This window comes from Triticum aestivum, chromosome 1D (assembly GCF_018294505.1).
Source record: "Triticum aestivum cultivar Chinese Spring chromosome 1D, IWGSC CS RefSeq v2.1, whole genome shotgun sequence".
NCBI classification, from domain to species: domain Eukaryota; kingdom Viridiplantae; phylum Streptophyta; class Magnoliopsida; order Poales; family Poaceae; genus Triticum; species Triticum aestivum.
The window spans coordinates 472,820,843-472,826,240 of record NC_057796.1 but is presented as its reverse complement, the minus strand read 5'-3'; the positions used below and the strand labels follow the sequence as shown (position 1 = coordinate 472,826,240).

The window sequence follows — 5,398 nt, the reverse complement described above, 5'->3', positions numbered from 1 at the left end:
GGGGGTCGATTCGCCGTCCGTGCCTCGCCGGTGAGTAGGCGCCGCCCCTGCTGCTGCTGCTGTCGTCGTGCGGTGCGGGAGTGGAGTGTGGCTAGACCGTGTGAAAGTGAGTGCTAATGAGCCCAACCAAGCGTTATGGGCCAGTATTCGCCTGCTCTCACTGATTTGCTTCTTTTATTAATCAAACCTCCAAACATGGCCCAATACCTCGAAGAAGCAGCGGAGCTCGGTAAAAAAAAATATTCCAATTTCAGAGTAAGAAACTGATAATTTGAAGAAATGAGTAAGGGACTAAATTTGAACATCTTGTAAAGATAAATATGCCAGAATATGAAAAAAAAATGAATCTTCAAACATGATTTTCCTCACAAAAAACTGTGCTTTTGATAAGCAAACACAATTCTTTTAAAAATGTATGTGATATTAATAAGTAAACACAACAATATCAAAACAATCAAATGCACGCGCATAACTGATGACAGTTTTGACGGTATCGGAAGTTCATAAACCCGCAATATCCAGTAAATGAGACCCACAATAACACACCCACGCTCGCCAAACGTAACGCCAAAGAAGTCACCACCAGGAGAGGACTACCACGAGGGACTCATTTTCCTCCGATTACGTCTCCACGATCTCGCTAATAGGACACCTAAATAGATAGGACATGTAATAAATGACCCACCACGAACATGTAGCAATGATCGGGGGTGAGGCGACAAGATTAATGCCCGTTGGAGATGATGACCGCTCCAAATCATCCAGAACCGTCTAGGAGTGGTAGTTGTTCACACACAAACGAGAGAAGATTTGCAGTTCGGTGTGACTAAGTTCGACCCTAGTGTACTTCAAAAGTGAAAGAACAATTCAAATAAACAATTCGTAATGATTTATTTCCTTTTGATTCAAAATCTACATTGGGCATGGACGTCTTCACCAGCCCTAACAAAAATTTGCGAACAATTCCAAACAATGTTTCTATTTAAATCCAGCTTGATTCAATGTTTGTACTTGGGCGTCAACCTAGCAAAAAATAAAGACTTTGTTTTCAAATGTTGTTGTATAGATTCCAGTGCCGATTATACTCGTGTAAGTCCGAGAACCTTAAAGTCATTAATATGAAAAGGACAGAGAAAATAAGCATTTTTATGCTTCAAAAGAAAAAAATGTTTAAAGGAATGTGGAATTCTTTTCAACAACTTATGTTAAACAAAATCTCACATAATTAACATGTTTCAAGATTGTGGAACACATTTCTAAAAATTGTATGACCAATGTGTTATTTTATTGGAATATTTATAGGAGTTACATGGATAATTTGTTTACATACACAGACAAATACAATAATCTACTGCTAAGAAGTACAATAATAAAGAAACTGAAACATGATTAAAAAATATTCCACCATCCGTAAAAACAATTATTTCATATAAATAATAAATAACTACTGTCAACATAAAAATATTAGTAGGAAAATATTGTATCTATATTTTATTAGTTTAATTTCAAACAATTGTATGTTTTTTGCACAAGGAGTGGACAATAGGATTTCCTCTTTTTGGTGGGAGCATAAAGGGAAAAATAAGAAAATGGTAAAAAAGTAACCACTAAAATTGGAAATTAAATATAAATTACTAAATAAAATATACAATTAAATAATTAAACACAAAAATTAATAAAGAGAAAGAAAAAAGGAGAGAAAACTGCCAGAAAAAAAATGTTTGCTCTAGTCGCCTAACATGAGTGAGGAGGGGGCACACAGAGAATACTTCCTTCCCTCAAAGAGCAGGCGTTGGGAATTCCAACTTGCACTAGCTCCCATCCTTAGCCACGCCCACACGGGAGAGGGAGGTTCATAATAATCTTCTCATGATTTTTTTTTGATTAAACATATAATTTTTAAACCATTTTTCACAAAAACATATTAAGAACTTATATAATAGAATTTAAAAAAATTACAATAACAAAGAAAAATGCATTGTGAAGGAGAAAATACCAAAAAAACAGACTGATTAATGAAGCTGGTTCTTTGGTATTTTTAGCTTGAGATCAAGTATTTTTAGTTGTAGATGGAAAAATGGAAATAGCTTGTTGACTCCTTTGCCGACACGTCAATAAATCTAGGTTCAGGTGTGCATACATATTTGACATGAGTCCACATACCTCCCTGAAAACAATGACCAGGTAGGTACTGGATATTACTTAGGTAATCAGATCCTGTTCCAAGTTTAATTTGTTTTGCAGGGTCATGGTATGCGTGTACTGGAGTAACAAAACGTCTATATGAATTATTATTTTCTGGACACAAATGCAGAAAAGGAAATCTAAGAGTATGGATTAAGCACTAGATGCTCCCTGGGGCAGTGCAAAACACCACCTACAGCTCATTCTAGTGGCACTACACCCCTGTCTGCTCCAGGCATATCCATTTTTGCATTACTGGGTTCATAAATAACCATTCAAATTAACTTCGTGCTTTTGAAATAACGGCGCGAAAAGGGGGCTGCCAGGTGTGGCAATTCCATTTTACTTCGACGTCAACCGGTGTAGAGGAGCAATAAATTTACTGCGATTGCACAGATAAAATACTTCCGAATCACTGACTAGCTGAATCTCAAATCAAATTAAACTTATCTCACAACTAGCACAATGTAGCAATTTGAGCCAAAAAAAAAAAGAGACAACCATGCCAATTCATCGCAATAAAAGAAAGAAAGAATGAAAGAACATGCGGTGCCCCCATATTTGGTTTTGGTAATTGATGACAATCTTTATGGACTAATGGTTGCCTTGAGTTATATTTGAAGGGTTTGTCCATAGGCTTTTCTTGGAGTCCATTTGTTGGTTTCAAGGAGAGTTTGTGATGACCAAGGTGCTATAAAGGAATTATCCAAAGATTGGTCTTGTGAGTGTTGAGCTTATTGCAAGCATGTCTTGAAGAAGAAGTGTGTGTGATCATTCATGTTTACCTTCAAGACATCATCCAAATGAAGAGAGTTGGAAAGATTCAAGCTTGATTAAGACTAAGTCAAAGAGTGAATCAAGTTGATCAACACACAAAACGTAGAAGATGTACCGAGAGGGATCACGTGATCGCATGGTAAGGTAAGCATTGTCCTTTATGCTTTGTGTACTAACCCATGGTCTACGTGAGAGTTCTATGTGGGGTTAGGTATGTTTCCATGGGCTAGCGTCAAGAGGAAGATATTATACAACCCATGGAGGACGACATCAAGCGGTGGTCGTCATCTAGTTTGCGGTGTGCAAGTTCAAGCGGAGCATCATGAAGTGATCAAGTGCTTGAAGCTTGCCGTCCATTGTGGTGTCAATGGACTTGTGAAGATGTGCTGAAGAGTGGCTCACCCATAGTGGAGTATGAGGGAGCAATCATCTAGTCTCCATCGACCCAACGCAATCAAGAAAGATGGTCCATCTTGAGGAGGAGAAGATCGTCATCATATAGCTCAAGTGGATCATGTGCAAGGCAAAGGTTTGCCCTTGATAGGTTTTCTATTTTACTGGTCTCATGGTGGTAGTTGGGAGACCGGGTTATAGGATCGTTTGCCGTACTATCAAGGGGGGCTCTCGATGAGTAGCTTGATCGTATCATTCGTAGAGAGCTCAAACCATTGCATCCTTGCATCATATTTCTTGGTTCTTGTTTTCTCTTTGTGAGTCTTAGAGCTCTTGGTCATCTTGATGACAAGTTCGAGTTCATCGAAAACGGAGTTCACATGCTTCTTCTATGATGTTTTCGATGTTGGAGGTTCTGCCGGTTCTTCTCTGTTGGAGGTTTCACTCCTCTTTTTGTTAGGCATACCTCCCCTGCCTCTTCTTACTATAAACAGTCGCTGTTTTGATGCTACTCGTCTTCCTCTATCCAACAAGCTTGAGTTTGCTCAATTCGGAGCTCATTTGCAGAAGTTATGGCAGTTCTGGTCTTCCTTGGAGTGTACTTGTTTTCGTGGACTTGGCATAAGGTTGGCGCCAGCGGTAGTACCACTGGACCGGAGCGGCAGTACCGCGTATCGCCACAAGCGGTAGTACCGCCTATGGCCATAAGCGGTAGTACGGCTCCGGTTCCGCGCTGGTACTGCCTCGACTCGAGACGTGGTTTTCTCGTGTCGGGTTCAGCGGCAGTAGTTGCAGCAGTAGGAGCGGTAGTACCGCGGCTACCACCGCCCCTTGTACCGCTGGGCCAAGCGGCAGTACCGCTGGCTCCAGCGATAGTGCCGCTCATACGGCTCTGCCTCGCCCTCTGTTTTGCTCCGCTCTCTATGTTCTACCGCCCGGGCGATAGTACCACTCCCCTGAGCGGTAGTACCGCTCGTGCGCGGACTGAGCACATAACGGTTGGATTCGGGAGCTCCTATAAAAGGGGGTCTTCTTCCCCATTCAACATTATCCTTTGAGCTCGTGTTCTTCCCCCATTGTTGACCTTCTTCGAGCTTGCTAACTCTCAATCCCTCCATGGATTCTTGCTAGTTTTTGAGGGAAAAGAGAGAGGAGATCTAGATCCATATTTCCACCAATCACTTTCTCCTCTATGTGAGGGGAACCCCTTGAATCTAGATCTTGGAGTTCTTGGTGTTCTCCTTCTTGTTCTTCCTCTCATTTTCCTCCCTACCATTAGTTGCTTCGGTGGGATTTGAGAGAGAAGGACTTGGGCACTCCGTGTGCCCTTGCCATTGCATTTGGTGCATCGGTTTGCGTTCTCCACGGTGATACGTGGAAGTTACAAGTTGAGAAGCTTATTACTCTTGGGTGCTTGGTACCCTTGAGCTTGTTCCTCTTGGGTGCTTGGGCGCCCTAGACGGTTGGTGGTGTTCGGGGCCAATCATTGTGGTGCAAAGCTCCGGGCAAGCGTCGGGGTCTCCAATTAGGTTGTGGAGATCGCCCCGAGCAATTTGACGGGTACCGGTGACCGCCCCCAAGGGTTGCCAAAGTGTACGGGTTCGGTGACCGCCCCAAGGGTTGCCATTTGTACGGGTCCGGTGACCGCCCTCAAGGGTCCCTTAGTGGAATCACGGCATCTTGCATTGTGCGAGGGCGTGAGGAGATTACGGTGGCCCTAGTGGCTTCTTGGGGAGCATTGTGCCTCCACACCGCTCCAAACGGAGATTAGCATCCGCAAGGGTGTGAACTTCGGGATACATCGTCGTCTCCGCGTGCCTCGGTTATCTCTTACCCGAGCTCTTTACTTATGCACTTTACTTTGTGATAGTCATATTGTTTCTTGTCATATATCTTGCTATCACATAGTAGTTTGTCTTGCTTAGCATAAGTTGTTGGTGCACATAGGTGAGCCTAGTTGTTGTAGGTTTTGTGCTTGACAAATTAACCGCTAGGTTTATTCCGCATTTGTTCAAGCCTAAACCGTAATTATTTTAAAGCGCCT

The 5,398-nt window shown here is 42.3% G+C and overlaps 1 protein-coding gene across 1 annotated transcript in view; it reads right to left on the bottom strand.

Moving 5' to 3' along the window:
- LOC123183119 (uncharacterized) overlaps positions 1-133 on the bottom strand; it is a 2,223-nt gene extending 2,090 nt beyond the window's left edge. The window contains exon 1 of the mRNA XM_044595859.1: positions 2-133. The gene's annotated coding sequence lies outside the window, so the exon portion shown is untranslated. The remainder of the gene's footprint in view (position 1) is intronic.
- Between the last annotated feature and the right edge of the window lie 5,265 nt (positions 134-5,398).